General features: G+C 35.5%; 1 protein-coding gene and 1 long non-coding RNA gene across 51 annotated transcripts in view; both read right to left on the reverse strand.

Moving 5' to 3' along the window:
* ANK2 (ankyrin 2) overlaps positions 1-27,757 on the reverse strand; it is a 675,434-nt gene that overhangs the window by 232,729 nt on the left and 414,948 nt on the right. The window lies entirely within an intron of this gene.
* Positions 12,760-20,080, reverse strand: LOC116560924. Its single transcript, XR_004273206.1, has 2 exons — positions 17,306-20,080; positions 12,760-16,996 (listed from the first exon to the last, which is right to left on the reverse strand). It is a non-coding gene; the product is annotated as an uncharacterized LOC116560924 (long non-coding RNA).

Here is a 27,757-nt window from a genome sequence, read left to right on the forward strand (position 1 = left end):
CCTCTGCTTCTCTTACTCAGAAATCCTACATATCTTAGTTTCATAGTTTCAGCCAAACCATGCAACCAGCTATTTATTTTTGTGCAAATAAATAACTCGCAATAAGGTCAAATTCCTGGATCTGACAGATCAAAGATAAACTTTATTCTCCAGCAAATATGAAAATCCAAATATTTCAGAGATTCCTGGCTAAAAATAAAAAAAAAAAAAAAAACACACAATAAGCCTTTGTACCCATTTTAAGGAACACATCATGCCTATGAATAATTAAAATCTGAAAGTCAACTTAAATATTTAATTGCTTAACTTTTAAGCCTTTTTACAAACTATTATTATCATAACAAGAATAGTATTTAAGGACCTCTTCACTGTAGTTAGTCAATTATTAGAAGCAAAATGCCTTTTTAGGCTGGAGCTGAAATACTAAGTGAGCATATGCTTAAAAAATGCTCTGTGACTTAGTGAGAAATGAACTATACATGAATAAATAGGCAAAAGAATTTGGCAGCCTGAAGGTAAGTGAATCTCTGCAATATTGCTGAAAGTCACTCTATAATAATACATATGTCCAACTTTGTAAAATCCCAAATTAAAGAGACAGTATCATTGCTCCTTCCCAAATGTCAGCTCAGAGTTAAAGATAACCAAGAAAAAACAAACATGTGGCATTGCATAACACGAAGAGGACGCAAGAGCATGCCACTTGATCAGAGGTAGTCAGGTGGTTTGATCACGTTGGCTTTATTCTGTCAACTTCCTTCCAGGAAGTTTAGAGATTTGACCAATGAGGTCCACTGTAGGTTCCTTTGCCACCATCCTCCCTTCCTCCTCCTTTGTGGCCTAAAACTTACCCATACCCCAGGTTCTTTGACGTCCTCACTGTTACAGCCATAGTAGTCTGGGGTTTTATCCAATTCCTGCATGTTTCCTTGTGTTCTTATGCTCTTATCCGCATGGCAAGAAGAGCAGAGAGCTGCATTCCCCATCTCAGTTCCTGCTGTTAGTGGGCCCGTCCTTGCCCTCTGCACCCTGTCCAGGGCTCCCAGGGGTACACTAATGTGGGCAATTCATCAAGATAATCCTTGGTTCCTCTGCTCAGTTCCCCTATATGCCCCTCACCAGTTCTCTCCATCTGCTGGCTGGCTTGCTGGTGTCAGAGAGAACTCAAAACCCCCGGCAACTGCAGGCTGCATTCAGTGACCATTTCCAGTGCAGGCGCTGCCAGTCTATTTTTACACCTACCAGGCCAGCTATGCATGTCAATGGAGTGAGGGGGGTGAGGCAGACAGAGAGTAGAGGAGGGGGTGGTGTTTTGTTTTTCACCATGCAAGCAGCCTGCCTCACACATGGACTTAAGTTCCTGCTGGGTAAAATGTCTCTACATATGAGAATTTTTGCATTACTCAATGAAAGCCTTTGAATCTTTTTATTTCCCTCTTCTCTGTCTCTCTAGTCACACAATACTAAATATTTTAATGACTCTGCTTTATCAGCAGAACAGATAAAAATTATTTTTGTAATTGCTTCAACCAAGTGGAAACTACTTGGATTATGTACACTATCTTTTTCATTATTGTTAAAGAAAACAATTAGCCATCCTATTAGCATCCTTTTATCATGTAATATTCATTGGAAACATATCCATCAAATGGCTTATCTGACACTGATATAGAAATTTTTTTTTTTTTTTTTGAGACAGAATCTCTCGCTCTGTCGCCCAGGCTAGAGTGCAATGGCGCACTCGCAGCTCACAGCAACTTCCGCTTCCCAGGTTCAAGCAACTCTCCTGCCTCAGCCTCCCAAGTAGCTGAGATTACAGGCGCGCGGCACCATGCTCGGCTAATTTTTGTATTTTTAGTAGAGATAGGGTTTCACCATGTTGGTCAAGCTGATCTCGAACTTCTGATCTCGTGATCTACCCACTTTGGCCTCCCAAAGTACTGGGATTACAGACGCGAACCACTGCCCCTGACCAGTTTTGGTTTTGATAATTATGTAATTTGTCATTATTCATGATTGTGCCACATAAGAGCAAACATGCTGATTCATTTATAATTCGTTTTAATTTTTAGTATTTTGAAAATATTTCCCCAACTTTACAAACAATAATCAAGATGGCTTTCAACACCATCCAATCTTTGAAATCATATTACAGATTTTTGAAAGCAATTGTTTCTCACTGAGATGAACATAGCAAATATACACTAGATATGCTAGATGAAGCTAATTATGATCAAAATCAAAGCTTTGTGATGGACTAATATGGATTAAGCTTCATTCCTCCATTAGAGTTTCCTCCAAAACTGTAGATATCTTTAAAACCACAAAAATATATAGATATATAATTTTATATTGTATAGTTTAACTAGTATATAGTATATAAAATCATGTGAAAACATATTAATATAAATATTAATTGTTGTATATGTAATTATTTGAATATTAGTCCTCATTTGTTATTTGCATGTCTATTTAGCTTATTTTGCAAATCATTTTAAACTACTCAATGCAGGGTCCAGACTTAGATTTTGTATCATCCATCCTCATGTTATAAACTAAATATTAAATGTCTAAAAAAGGTATTGAATTGGAAGCAATTATTTGGGGAAAACAGGATGTGGAAGATATTCAGAAACTAATCATATTCCATTTAATAGATTAAAATTTACTTTTCCAATATGCCATTTTTTACAAAAACTAAAAACCATGCCATTGTTTATTTAAACATTAAAAATAACATTCCTGAAATACTTCTCTCAGATTTGAGTTCATAAAGCCCTAAACACACAAATCTCAGGGGGACATTTTTATATTGTTGCTTTCCACAGGGCCCCACGCTGCTTTCTTGTCAATGGTTTTGAATAACTCTTCATTCCAGAGTTTATGAGCCATAAGTATCTTGCTTATTATAAAGTTCCTGTCCTTACAATTCTGAGAGGCATCACCAGTATTCAGTGAAATTAACTTCCCACCTATAGGTGAAGGCATCTCTTAAAACCATGTTTTAAAAATTACTGACTGAACCAACAATATTATGATGACGATGGAAAGGGGCATATTTCTCCATTCATGTTAAAAGGAGCATAATCTAAACCTTTTTTAAATGTTAAAGTTTTAAATGAAAGTATTTACAAAAGGAGCATAATCTAAACCTTTTAAATAAATGCTAAAGTTTTAAGTGAAAGTATTCACAAAGATGATGCTTCAAAATCAGTATCAAGATCACCCTGTTGGCTGGGATACATCAAGTAAAGCCTTTCATGTTGCCTGAATAATTTTATGTAGATTAACGATTCATCATAATATGGTAGTTTCTCATCAAATTTTCCACATATTTGAACCAGGTACTGTAGGAATTAAGCAACATATGATGTTTAATGGTGTATTTACAAATTCTTTCAGAAAGATGTGGTTTAAACTCTTTTTGTCTTCTTCTATAAGGTTCTTAGAACCTGGAGAAGGTCTGTGATCCACAAAGTCTTATAATGGGTGCCTCTTCTTGAATATATATGAACAATTTAATTCAGAATGTAAACCCAAAACAAAGAATGCCAACCAAGATTTTTCCAGCTGTTGAAAGAGATGCACTTTCCCCCGCTTTTGGAATTACTGTACTATTCTAAAAACATTCAATAGAATCTTCAAAACAGAATTATATCCACTTAAAACACTGGTTGTAAATCCTAAAAATTATCTCTAGCCTCCTCACTTCATTCTGCAGCTGAGATCTGAAACTCTGTACTTATACATGGAAAAGGAGTATTTAACCACAGCAGATTACAGAGATGTCCCTAGGTGCTAGATGAGTAATTTTGCTTGCTTTAACAGCCCAAATTGTTTCCTGGCATCTTTCTGTCTCATTAATACATTACCCATTCCACCGCCGTGCCTTTAATTTTACTTCTTCAGCCAAGCATGTCTTCCCGCTCCTCTAATAGCCCATGTTCACTGTCTCCTTCAAAGCTTATCTTAAAGCTTTCCTTTCTCCTGCAAGTCTTCATTACACCTTTGTTGGTCCCTTAATTTGTGTTAATATCCTTTTGAATAAGGTTGTGACTACTATCAGTTCTCACTCTTTACAAGATATGCCTGTTTTCTCTGACTGATGTTCTCACATACCTAAATATGCACACTAGTATTAAATGTTTGTGAGGTAAATGAATAAAAGGTAGCCACAGATAGGGGCACCATTCATAATATCAATATTTAACTGGATTACACTGACCTAAACTTCTTTTTTTTTTTGTACATTAACAGAAACATATTAAATAATTTTAAACATCTTTAAGTATGCAAATATTTAATTTCTTTTCCAGATTTTCAATAAATCTTCCTTTTTGCCATTGAAAAAAATGGTTAACACCATTTGGGGTAAGTTTTTCTAGAAAAGAAATGACAATGCTTTGTCAAGAAGGAAAAAGCCACTGAGAGTATGAACCAACAAAATAACATGCTGACAACTGTTGGAAGGCTCTTTCTTCAAATGACAGTTGTTTGTTTTCTTCTACCCCTCTTCCTTTTTCTTCATCTCAGGGAAATCATCTCATGCTTTCCCCAATAAAGAAACTTTCTGCTTGATCAATATAATATGCATACTCCTATGATTAGGGCTGCCCCAAATATGCCATGTAGTGATCCCTGAACCCCACTGCTAAAGTGCCCAAATAGGGATGAACCAAGGAAAGACAAATACAAACACCTGGCACGACTGTGATGGCTGAAATTTCCTATTTTCTGGCTGAACAGATTTAAATTGTCAGCCTGAGACCTGGAAAATAACATAGCCATGAAAACAGCATTTCCAATGAACAGCTTCCTGTGTGTGATCACTTCAAATTTTACCAATGATCCGAAACCGTCTAATAAAAAATAAAAGTGTGAGAGGTCTGCAGAAGAGGACATTGCTTCAGAAGTTAAAACATTTCTAGTTCTATCTTCCAGTAGTTAACCAAGAGTGGCTGCCAGACAGGTTTGGCCCAAAAGCTTGGGTGATGTAACAACCTATATACATAACATTTTGTCAAATTGAAGGACAGGTTAGCAAATACTAGGCAGCACTGTCTTTTAATAATCTGCCAGTAGACAGTAGGGATCTCTGTGGACATCAGACAAGGAATATGCTTTCTGCCAGGGCAGAACAATGTCACCACTGTTCTTCAAAAATGCTTCAAAGTCATTAGGGCAAATTACTCAGAAAGCAAATATTTGGATGTTTGACCACACTTAGAGTAGGATACTTGAATTTGATACATGACTTAGAAAGTGAAATTCAAAGCCTCCATGACGTGACATATTTGCAATATCTTCTTAAATTCCCAGGCACTTTTACTGTTATTATTTCATCTGTATTGCTGTGTTTCAAATCCATCATAAGAGAAAAGCGATTAAGGACTGAGAACAAAGGCTGACTTCTCAGCTTTAATCTTCTGAAAGTTGCTGCTGAAGTCCCTATGACAGCAAATCTAAAAATCATTCACTGCAGTTTTAAATTTCACCTTTTAAATAAGAAGTAATGATTACAGAGCCATCAGGAAACTAACACCTTGGAGTAGAAATAACTGTCTCAGTTCTATAATTTAACCTAAAGGGTAAGATCACAGCTCCTGAAGCGAAGTTTTGAAAAGACCTCTTAATAGGACTTACTAATCCCAGGTTTGGGTTCTACTGCTCATTTACCTGTGTGGACTTTTATAATCTTTATCAATCTGAGCTTCTATTTTCCTGCTTCTAAAATAAGAAAGTTAGATTCTATGGTTGCTAGATCCCTTCCAGCTCTGAAGTTTTTCAATTCTGTAACACAGAATATGCAACATTTGAACACTAACACAAGGCCATAGTTGAAGGTGACCATCTAGTTAGTCCATTTGCATGGGGAATAAAAGGATAGGAATCACTTGGTATCTCACATCATGGTTTCTCTCTCTGTGGGCTGGCTTTGCTCAGTAACGTCTCCCTGGCAGACTCACAAGGAGGATGAAAACATCATTGTGGCATATGACAGACTCTTTATTGATATCCAGGAGCTCTTTTTTAAGACAAGGACCGTTTCACTTTTATTCCACCTTTGGTGAGTATTAGCCTCACTTACACCCTGCCACATCTTTTACATGTCACAATTGTAAAATAACTTTCACCTGGAAATATTCTTACTCTCCCAAACTTGGCTTTGCAGGACAGTAAGACAAGTCTTTGCAAATCAACTGTGTAAGCTAATCTTATTTTCCTTCAACTGTTTTGATTAATTTATTCTTTTTTTTTTTTTTTTTGAGATGGGGTTTCCCTCTTTTTTTTCCAGGCTGGAGTGCAATGGTGGGATCTTGCCTCACTGCAACCTTCACCTCCCAGGTTCAAGTTGCCAAACCCTCCCAAGTACCTGGGACTACAGGTGTGCACCAACGTGCCTGGCTAATTTTGTATTTTTAGTAGAGACAGGGTTTCACCATGTTGGTCAGGCTGGTCTCGAACTCCTGACCTCAAGTAATCCACCTGCCTTGGCCTCCCAAAGTGCTGGGATTACAGGTGTGAGGCACTGGGCCCAGCCCAATTAATTTATTCTTAAAGGGTGAGTGCTATCATATTAAAAAGACTGAAAAAAATTGCCATGAGTTTTTAAAGTGGCAAATCAGAATGTTTCAGAGTCATGGAATTAATTTTTTTTCTCCTCCAAATTCCAAGGGTTAGTCAAGAATACCACATGAATTTAAAAAGGTCATATAGAGTCTCTCTTAATCTGAACTATCATGTGGGTAAAAAAAAAACCTATCTTAACATGATATTTATTCAGCAATTCATATTTTTTAGATCATCCTTGATGTGTAAGATTTATGTTACCTTTGCAGAATTTAGAAATTTGCTTCAATTGCTAACTGCCCTTCTCCCCTTTTTTGATCATGGCAGCTATAATTCAAGACTCATTGTTTCACTCAGATGCATTTATCTAATTAAATTAATGTTTGGTTATCCCTATTGCATGCAAAATTCTCGATGCCCACATAGTCACGTGAATCTAAGGACAGGTTCTCCTGTCTTTGAGAATTACTGACCTGTGGAAAGAAAATTGGAACATTCTGTGCAATAAGCAAGGCAGCATGCAATTTTCTTCCATGTTTGGGTACACTCAATACAATTTATTTGACTAAAAGTTAAACACATAATGACTTTTACAAACTGGCTCTGTTTATAACTAATCAATCAGGAAAACTGTTGCATAACTTATGGATCTGCACTAAATTTCCCTATATGGACATAACTTTTCTAATTGGAGTCAATATAAACGACTTTTACTGTTTATGCTTTACACAGATTAATCAAAATGAATATTGCCAAGCTATTCACGTGCCCACAAGCATCAATTAACCAATTTAATTTTACATTCCTTCCAGCTATTATTTTCATTCCAGACTGCTGCCTCTTGATTTCTGGTACATAAAGGATGACATTCTTTAATAAAGAGTGCGAACAGCTTGTGTAGCTTTCTGAAGGCTACTCCACACAATGCCCGGCACAAAGCGGGCACTATAAATGTCGTTGACTGACATTAAGGAGGCTATGAGAACAGAAGTGAAGGTTGGCCAAAACAAGGCTAAGGGGCCATTTGACTAATTCCATGTTCCATCATACTGAACTGGATTTTGAAATGCAACGTGAATAAAACAATTTAGCCATTGTGCACTTCTACTTATTCTGAAGACAAATATGTGTTTACAGAATCCCCCCAAACTGGTTAACTACTAAAGTAGGGGCTCCCCACAGCTTTTTTGAAGAGAGGGTCAAGTGATCAAAATAAAAAAGCAAGATGAGGGCTTCATTACAATCTGGCTGTAATAGCTATTTTTTGAAGCCTAAGTCAGTGTATAATTCATAAACACTTCTAGTAAGTTTCCATCTGGCACCAACTGATAGAGATAATCTGAAAAGTATTCAGCTAAGGTGATTTTAAAATGAATGGTGCATAGCATGAGAATTGATCAGTTAATGGGCAAAGTCTAGTCCCCAGAGGAACAACCGTCTTAGAAGAGGTAAGACTGTTCCTAGCAGGCTGGGAAGAAAGCTGTCCAGCTATGTTCTATGTGTTGCATGCCATGGTTGTCCAGACCTATTGATCAAAAAGGACCCACACACCACAGTAGTTAGACACACTGCTTGATCATCTAGGCAAGATAAACGGGAGTATTGTACCAATGAGAATTTATAATCGACCTCCCCAAATAATGTCATACTATTAAGCAAATGCTGCCACTAAGCCCCAATGAACTATTCATGACTAGAGCTACCAAATGAATATTCATTTATCCTTTCCCACTACTTATTTCTAACTTCTATTAGTATTTGGTCAGTGTTTTCCTTTGAAACTTCACAGGCATTAAGCTACATACATTTATATGTTCAGTTTGTATATTTACCCTAGAGGTTCTAGCGAAATAACAACTTTTCATAAACTTTTTGGGATACAACACACGGATTTAAATGTTTTGATACATTTGTCATTACCAAAAGATTTCTTCAATTGTAACACAGAGCCCAGTTCTGTGTAATCCTATACTCAAATATTTTAATCTATTGGTTTCAAAATATTTTAATATCCTACTTTCCCTACAAAATACACGCATATGATATTTGAAATTAAGCAAGAGACATAGACATTGAAAATATACTTCCAGGCAGCAGCCAGGCATTCATCAGTCAATAACAAACCTAAGTTCAAACTAAATACATGATGCTGGTTCAACTGGAGCATATCTGAGTATTTATGTTAGCACTACCAGCTAAACCTGATTTATTATGAGGATGATAACTGATTTTCTTATACTATGTTAAAACGTGGAATCAACTAGGCTCTTCCAGCTGTGCTGCACTGACTTCAGTGAGTGACTGTCAAATATGGTATTATTGTTATTTTAAACAGCATGATGTGTGTGCATTTAGTCAAGAACAGTTGCACTGTAATTAGGGAATGATAAATAGACTAAATTCATTTTATTTCAAAGACCAAAAACTTAGAGCTCAAGAAAGAACTTGAATTTCATTGTCCAACTTCATTCATTTGGGTTTTATTTCAGGATCTCTTTAGAGTAAATGTATCTATACACTTCAAAGCATAAAGAATAGTTATGATCCTTCATATATTCTTCATACTGAAATAAATATCCTGATTATACATAATTTGTTATCTTTGGAAAATGGGAGAATTATTTTCAAGTTTTCAATTATGCCCTACTTTTCTTTTAGAAACAAAATCACTTTATAAGCAATCAAAACCTCTGGAAATATAGTCATAAAAATATTAGAAAATCAATACTGTTATTTCATGCTTCTAAAATTATGTTAATGTGTTCTTATGTCCTCTGAGTGCCACTGCTATTAGCTACATGCTGCTAGAAATAAATACTAGATGAGACTAGCAGCTGTCATTTTGAACTTTAGTGCCCTCATCTGTATAATAATAAGTTATAGTAAATACACACATGCTGATGTTTCTGTGTATTTAATCTTTACAGTCAGAAGTTTATAAATCACACTATGAGGTTCACATAAAATTAATCTTCTCCAGCAGAAGAAAGGAAGAAAGAAGGAAGAGGGAAAGAGGAAGAAGAAAGGAATATAAATATGATTTAAAATGCAGAGATAGCCTCGGTGCTCTAGGCGCTGCGTGCGGGCCTGGCCCAGGGCACGGTGGACTTAATTTTTGTATTAAAAAATTAAAAATTAAAATTTAAAAAGAAATGCAGCGATACCTCTAAAAATTAAGGGTTTTTTCCTTTAAAAGCAGCTGCTAAATAATATTTTTAAGAAAAAAATTTTTCTTTTCTACTAGTTCTTTAGCATTTAAACATGCTCAGTGCTTTCCTAAGTCAATGCCCTTCTCAAACCTGCTCCTGGCCGTCTTGTCTGGATGAGTGACCGGCAGTCCTACACACCTTGCTGCCCACCCTGGTAATCTTGATGTGTTTGACATTACCGTTCCCATATGTCTAGTCCTGCAGAGTCTACTTTTTGCTATCCCTTTGCCAGTATTTTAGGTCAGTAATTTATTTCCTGACTGAATTATTGTAACTGTCTCCTAAAGAGTTTCCTGGTTCTAGCTTTGCTCTGTTTCTACCCATTCGCCACGCACTGTAGCCAGAGAGATCTTTCCAATGCTCAGACCTAATCAAGGAACTCCCTGCAATCTTCATGATAAAAGAGAAAGTCTAGGCTGAGCATGGTGGCTCATGCCTGTAATCCCAGCACTTTGGGAGGCCGAGTTGGGTAGATCATTTGAGGTCAGGAGTTTGAGAACAGCCTAGCCAATATGGTGAAACCCCATCTCTACTAAAAATACAAAAATTATCTGGGCATGGTGGCCAGCTACTCAGGAGGTTGAGGCAGGAGAATCGCTTGAACCCAGGAAATAGAGGTTGCAGTGAACCGAGATTGCACCACTGCACTCCAGCTCCGTCTCAAAAAAAAAAAAAAAAAAGCCAAATCCTTAATAATGTAGAATGGACTCCTCTCTGAGCTAATCTTTTTTGGCCTAGTTTTTGGTTTTTTGTTTGTTCATTTGTTTTGAGACAGTGTCTGGCTCTGCCACCCGGCTGGAGTGCAGTGGAGCTCCTTGCAACTTCCACCTCCCCAGGCTCAAGCGATTCTCCTACCTTAGCCTCCCAGGTAGCTGGGATTACAAGCATGCACCTCCACACCTGGCTAGTTTTTGTATTTTTGGTAGAGACAGGGTTTCATCATGTTACCCAGGATGATCTCAGACTCCTGGACTCAAGCATTCCTCCCAAGAGCCGGATTACAGGTACGAACCACCATTCTCAGCATCTTTCGGTTTTCATAATCTCATCTTTGTGTTCTCTCTCTTGAAATTTCTTCTGGACTTTTATTAATAACTATTCCCCACCTGGATCACCTCCCTCCCTCTCAGCATTTATAAGACTCCTCTTGGGAGCCCTGCCTGGCCAATGGGATTAGGGCCTTCTGTGGACACAGAGCCATCATGGTGATTGTTACCCTATATTTTAATTGTCTTTTTATGAACAGACACTATATTTTGTCTGTTTGCCCCTAGTGCTCCTGACAGTGCCCCTATATAGCAGGTACTCATAATTGATTACTGACTAAATGAATAATAAAAAAAACTTCCTTCACATATTTAAAATATGAGAGGTTTCGGCAAGCATTTATTTCATTCTTCCCACAATTATTTATCCCGCGCTATATGCAGGCCCAAACACAACATTTAAATAAAAAGAGACCAATGTGTAATATTACTGATGTACTCACAGAAATGCTTCATGAGTCTCTGAGAATAGCAATCTGCAGCCATTTATCCAATTACCATTAAACATGATTTTGGGGTCGGCCCGGTGGCTCACGCCTGTAATTCCAGAACTCTGTGAGGCTAAGGCAGGCAGATCACCTGAGGTTGGGAGTTTGAGACCAGCCTGACCAACATGGAGAAACCTCATCTCTACTAAATATATAAAATTAGCTGGGCGTGGTGGCACATGCCTGTAATCCCAGCTACTTGGGAGACGGAGGCAGGAGAATCACTTGAACCCAGGAGGCAGAGTTTGTGGTGAGCTGAGATCACACCATCACACTCCAGCCTGGGCAACAAGAGTGAAACTCCATCTCAAAAAACAAAACAAAAACGTGATTTAGTTTTGGTCACATTACTATTCTGTTAGTTCTTATATGATTATTTTTCAGATGTTTGAATTTTGTCCAGGCACTGAGTCTGTTGGTAGCCATCTGAACATGAGAAGAAATGAAAAGAACAAAAATGGCAATGGCCACAAGATCATTAGTAGCCGCAAACCAAAAGATGGTTCATGAAGTAAGAGTAAGACTGTTGATTGCATCATGGATATATCAGGATATCCATCAATGTGGCTATAAAACATATGGAGAGTAATCATTGCTAATGTCAGAGAAATATAATTATTGTTCTCTAGAGGTCCAACAGGATTACTTTTATAATAAATGTCTTCACACACACACACACACACACACACACACACAGAGAGAGAGAGAGAGAGAGAGAGAGAGAGAGAAGAGGAGAGGCTCTATGGTTTGGCCATCATTGGCCTCTAAGGTATTACATGTAGTGAGAAGTTCCTTTCATTCCACACTTTCCACCCTGTAGAGCTTCTCTGCATTCTTTCATTATTGGTTCCCCTTTTCCAGTGATGGATCCATCACTAGATCCTTGACCATCATGTCTAATCCTCCTCACAGCCATCACCTCTGTGTGGCCATCACTTTACTGACATGGCCTTTAATCTATGACACTCACTTGCTTCCCTTCTCTCCACAGTTTTTCTTTATTTTTCATAGGTATCTTTACTTCTAACATGCCTTACCTTCAAAGCAAATGCTAAACTTTTAGAGACAACCACCATCAATAATATAGCATCTCATAAATGCAAAAATACCTCACAGTTATCAGCCTACAATAAATACTCATAGAAGGATGTACATTTTCTACTTGTGTTCTTGACCAACAACCCATTCAAGTATCCAGGTGGAGCTCTTTATTCTTTGCCACTATGAAACATCAGTAATTCACATATATGCTAATTATAGTAACTGTGCATCCTGAAGAAATGGGCACCACAAAAATTCTGTTATGTCACTTCTTTTTTTTCCCATTTATTTATTTTATTGCATTTTAGGTTTTGGGGTACATGTGAAGAACATGCAAAATTGTTATTAGAATCTCCAACTTTTAAGTTTCTATGGTTTTAAAATTTATCTGACTTCATATTTGATAACTCAAACTACATGGCAAAGTTCTTATCTGATTTTGTCAAGTTTTACTAAATACAAAGGTCATGTTATATTTAGTAGACCAGAAAGTATGTCATGACAGTTTAATTTTGTCCTAAATTCTCCCTAAAAAAAAGAATTATCAATAAGAGAGACTGTGGCTTTCATTAACCACTGACATTTTAAAATGTCAATTTTACTGAAATATGCCCTTTCTATTTTAATAACATTCGATTTTAGCTGATCTGGAGATCAAGTGTTAAAAACCATCTCTGATAAGGTAGAAGGTTTTTTTATCCTTGCTCTGGAACTTGATATAGTTTAGTTTATTATTATTCTGCACTAAGATAAGGGGGGATCAATTTTCCTGTAGTATAAATGTGTCTTCCAGATACCTTGACCTCACTGTTCAGCAGAGCAGAAGAGGCATTCAGAGACCTCTACGCACTGCCCAACTTTTCATGTTTGTCGTCGGTAATACCTCAGTAGCCTTCCTTTTTCATTTTACTTTGAATTTTGTCCTTGAGTTCTCTCTATGCTTGCAGTGAAAAACAAAAAAAAAAAACAAATAAACAAACAAAAAAACTTTCAGGAAATTTTAGAGCTACTTTCATTGCAGTTTAATAAACTAACTCCAAACTAGCCAATCATATGATACCTTGGGTCGGAATCTACCTCACCTCTCCTTCACTGTTACAAGAGATTCCTCTTGATGACATCTAAGACTTAGATACCGGCCTTGATGCTGTTTTGATCATTGGAGATGCTAGTAGTATAGACAGTTTCAGCACTTGATAACTCTAGCTCTTCTGTCCTTCTTCTTCCTGTGATTTTATTATTAGAGACCTTGCTGTAGCGTAAACTACATGATAATTCTTCAGAGACTCCCCTCCATTTTGTTTGTCTGTTCCTTGAAAGGTTAGAAATATTTTTGTGTAACTTGGTGATACATATTTTTCATCCCATCTACTGTCCTTTAGAGTATTATAAGGTCAGTTAAAGAAGCACAGATTCAGGTCGTCTAAAGTCTTACCTCTTCCTTCCTTCTTAAACCTTTTTTCATTTGACAAAAGGGAGTTATAATTGTTTCTACCTCATGGTGTTGTGAACAGATTAAATAAGTCGCTGCATCTTAAGTACTTAAGACAGTGTCTTGTATATAGCATTGCACAGGAAGCTAGCTATGATTATTTTTTCTCAACTCAATTCTTTTTTCTCTTTTTGAATCGGATGGATCTAAGTTTTGTTTATTATCCATCCTACAATTTAAGTTAAAAATACTACAAATCAGATATTATGTGGTGGCATAGACCAGCATGATTTAGAGAAAAGGCATGAGTTTTGGAATCTGGCATCTGGAGTCTGTCACACAAGGTATTTATTGCCATAAAATTTGGAGTAAAAATAAATGAACCTTTTCAAACATAATTTTTCTCCCCTAAAAAATGAGATTAAGAATATCTACCCCATTGTGAGAATTCAATAATATAATAAATCATTGTAAAAAAGTTGAGTATAGAGCCTATATGCTCTTATTCTTCTCAGGATCTGTTTCTCATGCCTGGATCCCTTGATACATCTCACCTGTTGTCTCCATTCACCTCTAATTTCAGAATAAAAGGTCAAACTTTTTTTTTACTTTCATCTAATGTTGACTCACAATGAAGTTATCTTCAGAAAACTATGCTTTCCTGTTCTCCTACCTTACTAACCATTTAGGAACAAGTCCTTATACCTTCATCTATATCTAGAAACAACCAAAAATTAAGTTGCCCTCAAAATATAACTCCATTTTCCTTTTCCTGGTGTCAGTGAAGAGGATTAACTCTTGCTTGTAAATTTGGCCTGGATGACCAAAACTCTAGTACATCTCCCCAGCTGGAGGGCTGCCATAGAGAGGTTTGTAAGTACCATCTCCCAAGGTAGAATCATCACAACATTTTTCTTTCCCAATACTGAAGCCTTGTCCCATAATCAATATCAGCGGGTAGTATCATGATGGCCAAAAACCAATGATCAGCCCCTCTTTGCTTAATTCCCAAGTATTGATGGCTGCTGGAATTCCCCATTGCTGTATCCCCCTGCTGGAGTGAGAACCCCAATGTTGACTGTTTCATACATTGCGGATGAAGCAACTATGTGATATCATGCCTGGATACCCTGTAGGACCCAGTATGATCTACTCTAGATCAGTTCTCTCCACTCAACCCACAGATCTAATGTCAGATCCCATGTTCCTGTTAGAGTCATCATCTCATGGACTCTGTCTGGATGAGAAGCTACCATTATGCACATGGTATAGTTCGAGGGTACAAAGTAGTTCTGTGAAATAAGTCTATACTTTAAATTTCAGTACTCTTTAATCTAAAAAACTTTCTATCAACTTCACATATTTATTTAAAGGATCTATCCCTTAGCCAAATCTTCAAATGATCATTCCCTTAAGTACATTTGAAGTACGTACTACCGTAAAACTGCAATACTGTAAATTCAATACGTTGAAAACTCTGGGAGAAAAAAGTGAAGGGAGAGTCATTATTCAAACATAAAAATGGAAATGCATTTTGATAAATAGATCTGTATAGAATATAGATAAATATGTCCACATACGTACATATATGCATATACATCATATCATAACAATTCCAAGGATGAGTATTCTCAAAGAATCTACTCCAAAATGAGCTAATTAGAAAAAATAAACCTCTAATCAAGTTGCATTACACCCTATGGTCTGATAGTTGTGACATCTCAGGATAGTATTCTATTTTTTCTTTTATATGGTAAAAATATTTTCCTAGTTGACTTTACAACTCTGTTCGGTCAAACTCTTGACCTATCCATTCTGTGGCTCTAAATGATAGTTGAGTTCAAAGAGGGAAAGGGGAAAAAGAAGAAAAAAGCCTTTGAATCCTTAATCCTTTTGTCTATACATTTCACTCTTATATCTTGCCCGGATGTGTTTTCATCCCTGAATCTTCTATGAAAATCCATGTGGTCTCACACAGAGAAAAACTGCTTCTTTAGGATATGTGGAATCACAAAGATCCCATTTAAATCTACTGTGCTTTAGTGTACAGGAATGTTAGGGGGCTTTAAACTCAGTTACAATATACTGCTTATTGAAACAGAGTTGTGCCTTTGGTGTTCTGTTTTACAGGTTTGTCTCCACTTAGGAGTCTATAAAGTACTTTGACGTGCCACAATCACTTAGACCAGTTTTTAAAAGTCTAAATGAGCTTCACACTTCTACTTCTTGTTTTACTTTTGCATTCCAATGATGTGCATGCTTTTTAGCAGCTTTCAAACAAGAGAAACCTACAGATATCAGGGATCAAATATTTTATAGCCATTGGGACGCTAATATGTCTAACAAGGAATAGAACCTAGATTTTAGTAATGCAGTCTATTCCCGGACAATTCAGATGCCTGGGTCACTGGTGTGTACAGTTTTCTCACGTAGGAGCTTAAGTGACATTCATCAAAGTCAAATCGAAAGAGAACAGGAAAGTTACAGAGGCTAAGCTTCAGGGCAGCTAAACATGCCACCAGCAGGCACTGAGTGTGAACAAGGCTCAAGATGAAGGGGAAAGGAAAACAGTGCAGATAGGAGTAATGACAGAGGATTGCCAGCCTAAAGTAGTAGATGTCAGGTATCCAAGAGAAAAGTTTCAAGCCTTCCAAAGACTAAGAAATTTGAATTGAAAACAGCAGGATTAGTAGTTAATAAAACTATTCATTAAAAGCTGTCATCATTTTTAAACATTTGTGTGATTTTGAGATTGAAACACAGTACATTAACATTTAAATATAAATGGTACAAAGGAAGATACAAATATTTTTCCAGAATTTTTTTTATCTCATTCTTCACAATATCTTTAATCTCCTTGTTAATTTACAAAATTGAAAATAGCTATAAGCAAGGTGTTCAAAGCTCTGGTTCTGTTTCATTCTCAAATAACTGTTTCTGCCTTGATACAATCTATTCGTTGCTTAAGGAAACTTCTCATTAGGTTTGATTCAGAAGACTAACTTGCGACAAATTTGAAGTTTAAGTTTAGGACACAAAAATAGTAATTGGATATCTAGGATCAGTAGAGTATCTATTGTGTCTTAGGCAAGGGTGATGTGATATAGAAACCTATGGTTATTAGGCACATAACAAGCTTGTCAAATCCTAGGCCATCAGGGAATTAGGCTGTTCCAGGCCAGATGTTGTTCTCATCTTGCACATTAAGACCTCAAAGTAACGCCTGTAATCCCAGCAATTTAGGAGGCTGAGGCGGGTGGATCACGAGGTCAAGAGATCGAGACCATCCTGGTCAACATGGTGAAACCCCGTCTCTACTAAAAATACAAAAAATTAGCTGGGCATGGTGGCGTGTGCCTGTAATCCCAGCTACTCAGGAGGCTGAGGCAGGAGAATTGCCTGAACCCAGGAGGCAGAGATTGCGATGAGCCGAGATCGCGCCATTGCACTCCAGCCTGGGTAACGAAAGCGAAACTCCGTCTCAAAAAAGACAAAAAAAAAAAAAAAAAAAAAAAAGACCTCAAAGTACATGGGCTTAGGGAAAATACCTAAAGTTCTCCCAGGTAAACACACTCAGTTGTCACTATACTGCTTAGTTATGTAAAGAACATGCATGGAGCATTCATACAGGAATTATCATGCTCTTTGATCACAGTTCGCTCAACTTGTAGTATCATTACGCTTGACTAAAACTGAGAATTTCGTTTTCAAAAGTGAACAGATATTACATATATAAATATTTACCAAGACAAATTGATAGAGACAAGTGAAATATTAAAGACAATATTAAAGACAAAGAAAACAGAAGAAAAAATTGTACTGAGTTTGGGCATGCTGTAGCAAAGTTAATTAAAATGAGAAATGGAGTGTCTTTTTAGGAGGGACCAAGGGAGTGATTTGTTAGTTTTAAGAGTACTATCTGTATGTGAAGAGCAGCTGCCTGCTTATGGAAATTATTAAGAGAATCAAGTGTGATAAGTAAAAGACAAAGTTAGTTTTCATCCTACTGAACCCTAGTTCAAAGTGGAAAATAGTGGATCTCAGTTAAAAAATTATTAACACTGAAACAGAAAGAGCATATTATACAGATACCTGCACAGACTCATGGCAAAAAGAAGTGGAAGAATAGACAGTTATCTAAGTAATTCAAACTGAATAAAGTTATAATTTTGCAAACCAGAAGGGAGATAGAAAGTGGTCAATGAATGTCAGTTGCAATTGTTATTTTAAATATCATGTAGTTAATATCATCAACAAAATTTTTAAAATCTACTTTCCACCCATTACCTCAAAAAAGGGTCTTTTAAATTTATTTTACTCAAAAAGAATCAAGAATAAAATGATAAAATAAGAAATGCATTGCATCAATGCCAATATTATATATCTCAAAAGTACAACGTTCAGTATCATGCAGACATAGAGTTTAAAAGGCCAACTTCAAATATTTGAAAAATAGTACTATCATGAACAAAATGGTGTTCTGATAGGTTTGTTTATAACATTTAGTATACTATATAGAAGTTCCTTGCATGTGCCATCTCCTCAAATAATTATTTATGTAAAACTTACAGACATACGTTTAAAAAAAATTCTGTTCTGCACTTGTAATTCCATTTTATCTTTAGAATAAACACCTAAAAATGGCAATTCCATAACATAATCTTTTTTCTAAATACACCTGGGAGTTCAAGAGACAGCAAAAGTCATTCTAAATTATAAAAGGCAATTGTGTCTCAAGTTTTTCCCTCTATGATGACTTAAAAACAATGGGTTAATTTTTACAGAATTCTAAAATTGAAGAGTTTGCTAATACAATTTTTGATAGTTTGAACACAAGCTAGATTGCTGATTGCCCTTGTGCTATTTATAATTTCCATATTTCTTCTAGATTTATTCAATGAAATTCTACTATAAAAAAGTCTGTCCCTCCTCCTCCATTAATTTACTTATTTATTCAATTATTTATTTCTATTACTAAAGACCCATAGATATTTCTTTTATTCCATGAGTTATTATTTATTTTTATTGTTATTTTGCTGCTCAAACTTCTCTGTATTCAGTCAGTGAGAGCTGCTTCAGGGCAACATTCCTCACCATTTTTCTGAGCCTGTTCTTACTCATATCAGCCATTTTCCCAACAAGTTATATTTTCTTCTCTTGGAAAATTATATTTGGAAACCAAGATGTAGGCTAGGTTTGCTCATTACTACTGAAGTATCCTTGCTTCTAGGCCCTCTAAGTGAAATGAGGTAGGAAATATATGTATGTATATACACAACACACAACTCTATGTATTTGTTTCTATATCTGTCTGTGCATATATTAAAAACAACGAGTTCATATGATACCTTCACGGACATTTTAAATCTTTTGAGTAGTAAGGGTATTTCTTTTAGTCCTCGCTCATAAAAAGGGGGACTATCTGGTGCTATAATAAGTAATATTGCTATGCAAATAGTGCTTTCAAAAACATTTTCATTTTAGTCCTTAGAATTACTCTGTTTCATATGTGTGTGTGTAAATATAATTATCATTATTAACTCAGTTTACAGATGAGAAAACTGAGGCCAGGGATCAGACATCCAGAATTTGGTAGACCTAAGATTTGAATTAAGGACTCCAAATTCTAAATGTCTTACTCTTCCTAACATACCCAAAGAGAAATATTATATTTTTATGTATTGGCTTTTTATATAAAAAAGTATCTTCAATTAACTAAAATAAACATCATTTGCCACCACTTCAGACTTACCACATATAAAGCAATGTGTTTTTACTTTCCATCTGACTTTCACATGTAATTTGTATTTCTGTCAATGACCACCATTTTTTAATATCATTGAAATATAAAACCTTAAAGTTATTTTTATTCACTCTTCTTTTTTTTCTTTATTCCTAGTTGAGTGCTGATAACCATCCTGTTTTCCTCCCTGCTGCTCTTCCGGTATGACCATTCCAGTCCAAGCCCTGTTTCTCTCTCTTGGATTACCATAATAGTCTCCTGGGTGACTTGACAGTTTTGCTTCCTCCTCATAATCTTTCTTCATCACAGAGAACCTTCTATACCTTCTTATTTTTTGCTTCATTCTGTTCAGCTACTTCCTTGTTCTGTAGGTGCTCCAACTTTATTTCCAACCCCTACCTTCCTTCCACTTTGGTCATGCCAAGCTGTTCACCAGCTTCTGTGTTCGACCTCTGAGACATCCTCTCCACCTGAGCCAACCCTACCTATCATAAAGTCTACAACCTCTCTTAAAAAGCAATAAGCTATTTCATGTTACATGCCTGTATAAAAACATCTCATGTACCCCATATATATTTATATATACACATCTACTATGTCCTAGAAAAAAGAAAAAAAATTTACAAGGTTTGATACCTAATCCAGTTATGTACTCTAATTTTTCCATTGACATTAACCTTAAATATCTATCTAAAAGAGATGTTACTTGAGAGACAATATTTTTTTACTCAGTAAATAATCTTTATCTCTCAATTTAAAATTTGTCTCATAGCAGTTATTCAATGAATAATTCTTTCATCCAAGAGACTGAAATATCCTGAGTTATCTGAACCCACTTTGGAAATAGGGAGGATGCTTGATGGAAAATGAAGCACGGGAAATATTCATCTAAGACATGAAAGAAGAGAAATAAAACAAGCGCATTTTAAAAGAGCTTCTGTTTGATTCTAAGTGAAAATTGTGATTAAAACTAAGAAGTGTCATTATCTGAATGTCCTGATCAAAAATAAAGTTTTATAAAATTTTAAAGATCACTGGAGTGGCTACATTGTTTCAGAGTCTCTTATACAACTTACTAAAGAATATACATAACCCAGAGGGCCCCTGTGTGAAAGCCAGTTACAGACATTAAGGGGCATTAGTCTTAATTGTCAAGCTTCCTTCAATGGCAAAAAAATTTGTCATATTAGCATATTACAAAGTATTCTTTTATCTTTTTGTTCTGTTTTCTATTATGAAAGCTGAAAGTTCTAAAATATTGCCCCTTGTGTTGAAAGACTGGGTATGAGTGCTTTATGTTATATACAAGGGCCCTTATATTCGATAAAGTGTTTGTAGTAAGAGAATTGGCATCTGCTACTGGGTCCTTTGTCGTCTCCCTTCTCCCCAGTAACGGTAACATGTGCTTTCACAGATGGTTTTTCTCTCTTCCACCCACACCCAGACTTTGATTCTTGTCCTTCAGAGCCCACAGTGAAGCCCCATGTTTTGTAGGTGACCACCCTGAACAAAAGCTCCTCATTCCCTAAGTAACCTCTGTTCTCAAAGAAGTTACTGTTTCATGGTAACCTGTTCCACTTACATTTTATTTGTTTCAGTCCTGTTAGGATGTGACATGGTTTAATTAAGCATTCTGGCCCAGTTTGAGGCAGGAGCCATAAATAAGGAAGTTTGTACGACTACCTCTAGAAGAACTCAGGAGATTTATTTTCACTAAGCTGTACAGTTCACTAAGGCTTGTGAATTGCTGAGGTTTAAGCATTTACTGTGGGTGCTTGTTTATAAACCCTGCAATTTAAAGGCAGATACCATCACTGCCATCAGATCTTTGTAAAATGATTAATAAAACAATGATGATATGTCTCTGTGAATTTCTAACTTGTGGTATTATCAGTGTACAGAGTACCTAAAAGAAAAGCGAGAATAAGCTTCTTCAGGAGAAATTAAACTGTGGTTCTCAGGAAACCACAGTAAACTGCTTCCTTCAAAATGGCTCATATCAGTAACTGAAATACAAAACAACCACACGGTTTCTTATGATTACTTCATCTTATATATATCCTGTCTTAATAACTTCCATAAAATTTCATGCACCACAACAGGAGCTATTTCCTTCCATTATTCCATCTCCCAGGTAAGACCTACTAAAGAAAACTTGCGTCATATAAACAAAAATAGACAATCTCAACTCTAACATAATGGCGCAAATAACATTTCATTCTCGTTATTTGTGAAAGTTCCTACCAACCTAGGAGGTCTATGAGCTCCCTGAATAAAGGTACTCTGTCTAGGACATAGTGTCAGCTCAAAAAAATTTTCATAAATGAAGAAAAACTTGGAAATTCTACCAACAGTCTTAATCATTTATAATAATAAAGGGAAGCAAAGAAACAATCAAAATGACATAGAATCATACAAACAGGAAGAATTCTAACATCTCAAGTCCTCATCATTTTATAGACACAAAAACTGAGGTCAATTGTTTACCCAACATTATAGTCAGTAGACAGAATTAAGGACAGATCTCCTGAATTTGTTTTCATGGAGCTTTAGAAATATCTGGTAAGTTTGAATAAATATAATTGATTAACTTAGTAAACAGCTTTCTGGTATGTTGCCAGTTTTTTATCATCTTAGATCTCACATCCACCTCTTATCCTGATCAACGTCTTGAAAGGGTTATTGGCTAAACTTGGTTTCAAATGCAAAAATAATATTTAATCTTTATAATAATAATAAAAGTAGATTCTTAGAATTCATGTTTGTGAGTGTAAGATTACTTATTTTTGGAAAAAAAAAATCCTAGAGATTAAGTTTTTTCCCTGAAAAGTAGACTTTTGGAGAAACCATCATTAATTACATTTAAAGACACAAAGAGAGGTCATTTTCAGTTTTAATTGAAGCTATTTTTTTTTACAAACTATAAATAAGTGAGTTAAAATTGGTAATTAAAATGTCTCTATGCAAAAATATATAAAAAGCCAAGAAATACAGGTTAATGTAAAATAATACCATTATTCTTAACCAAATAAATTGATTAAATTAAGACACGGGTTTATAATGAGTGTCATGTCCCTGATTTTTTTTTTTTAAAGAGATGGGGGTCTCTCTATGCTGCACAGCCTGGTCTTCAAGTCCTGGCTTCAAGCTAACCTCAGGTCTCAGCCTCCCAAAGTGCTGGGATTACAGGCATAAGCCACCACACCCAACCCACATATTCTCTTCCTTAATACTACCTATGTTGTTTTCTGTTAAGGTGTTCCTCTATGATAAGCAACATAATGATATACAGTGAACGATGTCTCTAGAAAAAGGCTAAGTTGGATATAAATGAAGCTCTACTGGGAGCAAAAAGAGTTTTCCCCGGCAAAGTTGCTAATGAAATAAAGGAATATAGAAGAAGCAGTTCCAACTGTACATGCTGATAAAGTACCTTCAGAATTCTCTACAGCTGAGTAAGGAATCACTTTCTGGTTGCTCTGAAAGCTGTGGTGAACCAGAAAGAGAGTGACAAAGCAGTTGATAAAGTGTTCATGCAAAAAACTAAAACAGAAACAAAACAACCAACCAACCAAATAAACAAAAGATCTTGGCACTGTAAGAAGTTGATGAGTTAGAAGGATTGAAAGAGAATATTTGAAGAATTAGGGGAGATAACTCATCTATGAATTACTTATTCCTTCTTTCTTACTACATTCATATTACAAATAATTTTGAAAAGATCTATCAAAGTCAAGTACAAAACACAAAAAGTAGTTGCCGACTTGTGTTAGGAGTCCTAGAAGTGTTGACATCTCCAAAAGTTTGAGGCCTCCAAGGCTGCTAAATTACCAATTAAATCCCTAGGACACTAACTTGAGCTCTTTCAAAACAACACAACCTGTTTAAGACATAATTTTTAATTCACAGTGTAGTGGTCTTTCTTCAAAAACTTAGCTTGGATTACTTCTCCACCTCTTTGAGCTTAGTTACATAAAAGTCAGATACACACAACCTCTTTTCCTGAAGATTATTCCATTAGGGCAAAGTTAGTCAAACTGCAGATCATGAAGTCTTGCAACTTATTTCTTAAACACTTGTTTCCTCCTTTCTGTACTCAGAATTGATTGGTTATTACATAAACCAATTAGTCTTATTAAACTTTCAGAAAGTTACCAGGGTGTCACCTATCTACACATGGAAAAATTAGAGTCATACGTCATACAGATTATTAGAAGTAAATCTATGATTGCTCAAAATTTCGATTGAGTAGAGTAGGGATTGGTGGGGGAATGGAAATGTTTATTCTAGTCATTTACTATCCTGGTTGGAATCACCAAGGGAGCTTCAAAAATACTTGGAATATGGTCTCTTTTCCCTTCCAGTCTACCCCTAGATTCTGACTTATTATGGATGGGATAGAACTAGGTGATTCTGGTGAGACTTTCCACAATGAATGTTTAAAAGCACAGCTGGCCTTCGGAGCAAAAGGGTCACACTCAACTAGCTGACGACTTCACTACCAATTTATACAGAAATCCAGAACTTGAGAAATGCCTTCATTGTACTGTTCTTTATTTTAGTATACAATGTGTCTGTGACTGAGACTAAAAGTCAATATTCTTTGTAAAGAAGAAATTATTTTGAGAAATACAATAAAAAAGAATGTCATAATGGAAAAATATAAACACAAGTAGATCATTAAATATGGCATGAGTAGAAGTCTTACCTTCCTTGCACTTTCACTGACTCTTACAATCTTTCTTCAAAATATATTCTGTATTCATTATGATGTCAAAATGTAGTGTAAATATCATAATTTCTAATCAATTGGTGAATAAGAGGACCGATAAAATTAAAAGTTTGATAATAAAGGTAACCAAGGAATTCTGATATTTTAAAGATGAAAATATTTATATGAACACAGACTAATAAAATAAAATAGGAAAAAGTATGACATTGAGTGTGTATAAGACATTAGATTCCGAAAATAAATCAAGTCACTAGTGTTAGCTTTTTTTCAATTAAGATTTTCTTTTTCTTTCAACTGTCTCCTTAAAATTTACTTCAGGCTACACAATTGGGACTACTTTTGCCACAATTGCACAAATTTGATAGCCTGTAACCCTAAGCTATTATTTAGTCACCCATTCAATGGTCAAAAGAGGTTTTTTATAATTAAAAACTAATAAAAACTCAGCTTTACGGTGCTGGTGAAGAGTGTCATTAATAACGCAAGTCACTTATTTAAAGATAATGATTCTAGCCAAGAAAGGATTTGTGAATTGAGCTAAGAAAAGAAATCGGAGAAGTGATAAAGAAAAAGATAACAGGTTTTAATAATAATAATAGTGATTCTGTGGAAGCTATCCCATATAAATAGATATGACTGAACATATTTATTTAGACTCAAAATGGGAAAAGTGAATCAACAAAACTTTTGAATTTTCACAAATAAATGGACACTAGGACATAAGAAGGGCATCTGTCCACATAAAGCTCAAGACATCACTAATCTATTTTATGTTAATGTGGTTTCTGGAAATACATACTGATGAAAGGGTTCTGGGAAGTTAACATAAAGACAATTCCATGTAGGTTTTAAAAACTGTTGACTGGGATTTCCCATGTTTGTAGAGTTCTAGAATATAATACAAACTACAGTGCCCTGTTATTCTGGTTGTGATTTGTATTTTTAATCACAGTGTATTTGGTTTGGTGCCCAGACATCTTTGTGCATACATGGTTCTTGACTAAGTGTTGCAAATTCCAGAGTTGGGCTTCCCTTTGGAAACAGGCTGCTAAGTGCCCAAGCAGAAGGCTCAAAAAGGAGAGGGATGACTTGGCTGCCTAATCTCCTCCTACACCGCAGGCTTCACCTACAGACCACCAGGGAAAGCATGCTCAGCTTTACACTACATTGCATGTTCACTTTCAACTCATTCTTTTTGTTTTTCTGTTTTTGCTTTTGTTTTGTTTTTTATTGCATTTTAGGTTTTGGGGTACATGTGAAGAACATGCAAGATCGTTGCATAGGTACACACATAGCAGTGTGATTTGCTGCCTTCTTCCCCATCACCTGTATCTGGCATTTCTCCCCATGCTCTCTCTCCCCAACTCCCCACCCCCTACTAGCCCTCCCCTATTTCCCACCGGCGGACCCCAGTGCGTGATGCTCCCCTTCAACTCATTCTTATGACACAAAGTTATAAGTTCTAGAATACATTCCACTCTCAACTTGCAAATAAAACACTTTAAATTCAGAAGAAAATACTAACATAACTTTTAAATATCTTTATTTCTCCATGTCCCCTTACAACTTGATGAGAACTTTATTATATATATTCAATAAGTATTATCATTGCTATCAATTAAATCCAAATGAACAAGAAGAACGTGGTGGGGGGGATTCCCCCAAAGGCTATCCTAGAAATAAGTCTTGTTCTCACCAAGACTAGTGGCTATGTACATTTTAAAGAGCAAATAACTATTCAGAATCTTTTTCTGTGGAATTCAATGACAATAACTTGGAAGGAACCTGGCTTTTACTTTCTACTTAATTCCGCGCAGAATCACCTTACAGTTTAGTAAAAGTAGATATGCTAATACATCTTGAAGTCCTGATAAAATTGTAACAAATAAAGATCATATATCATAGTCTATAATTGCCAGTAATTAACATCATTTTAAAGAGCAAATGTTGACTTCTAATAGTTGATTTTCCAAGAAATCTCATGAAATATTTTGGTACAATTTTGATATAATCCCAATCCTAATTTAAATAACTTTCCCCTCAAATTCATCATTTAATTTATTGTCACAGTATTTAAATTTCTTTCAGCTACAGGAAGGTATTTAGAAGTAAAGAAATTGAAGCATTGGTGGAATAAGTGATTTTCTTATAATCTACATTCAGTGTAGGTACAAGACCGAAATCTTATTATTTTGTTTCTCCAATGAACTTTAGAGCCAGACAGACCTGGATTCAAATCTCAACTCCGCCACATGCTGCTTGTGTATGATTAAGCAATTTCCTTGTGAAATCTAGAGAATAAGACCTAATATATAGGACTGTTATCAGGGTTAAGGGTACAATGTGTGTAAAGTGTCAGATATGGGACCACATGGGTACTTAATAAATAATTCTAAATGCTTTTTCAGAAAATATGAACTCTGGCATTTTAATAGTATAAATTAAAATAATAAAAAGATTTTCCCAAGCATCAGGATATTAAGAGCTAGTCATACATTTGTCTTTTAAGTCATATGTTTCCAGTGAGCACTGCAGATGTTATGATGGATTGGACAATGGTTTGTCAGTACTGAGAAATGGTAAACATATTGATTTATTTGAAAATTTATAGTTATTATAAATTTAAATAAGAAATATTATTTAAATATATGCTTTATATTCTTACTTATACGTGTGAGCCAAAAGATGAGAACACATGGACACACAGAGGAGAACAACACACACTGGGGCTTATCGGAGGCTGGAGGTTTGGAGGAGGGAGAGGGTCAGGAAAAATCATTAATGGGTACTAGGCTTAATACCTGGGTGATGATATAATCTGTTCAACAAACCTCCATTATACACGTTTACCTATGTAACAAACCGGCACATCCTGAACATATACCCCTGAACTTACAATAAAAGTTTAAAAATGAATAAATATATGCTTTACTTTAAAGAAAAAAATTATTTACTTATTCTCTAAAAATTATGTATTTTTTCAATTTAAAAAACACACAGTTGGGAAATAGTAAGTAGTTGTGGAACGAATATTAAACTTGAAATCACTTTCTAGAACTAAGTCTCACAAATTTGTGAGAATGCTGATAAGTCACTTAACCATTTCCTTTTCTTTTCCTTTTTCTCTTTTTTTGGCATCCTCCTCAATTCTAAATTCTCAAATTCCAACATAAAAACTAGAAATCTGAACATACAAAGAAATGACTTGTTAATATAAGCTAATAGCTAGAATAGGAAACTTCTGATTTATGTAAAATGCCAGAGTAATGTACTCTTCAGCAAACATACTAAATTAGTTTGTTTTAACTCATCTTAATCTTTGTCTATTTGTTTAAAGCTTAGTTTTATTCTAGCTCTACGTAGTATGACACAGATACAATAGATATTTGGTGTATACTATACCATATTTAAATATTAGCTAACCAGAGTATAACCAAAAGAAGTCTAAACATATTATTCTAAGATAAGTTCTGCTTATAATGAGGTTGAAACTAGA

The sequence above is a fragment of the Sapajus apella genome, unplaced genomic scaffold (assembly GCF_009761245.1).
Source record: "Sapajus apella isolate SASKATOON/1434 unplaced genomic scaffold, GSC_monkey_1.0 scaffold27, whole genome shotgun sequence".
NCBI lineage: Eukaryota > Metazoa > Chordata > Mammalia > Primates > Cebidae > Sapajus > Sapajus apella.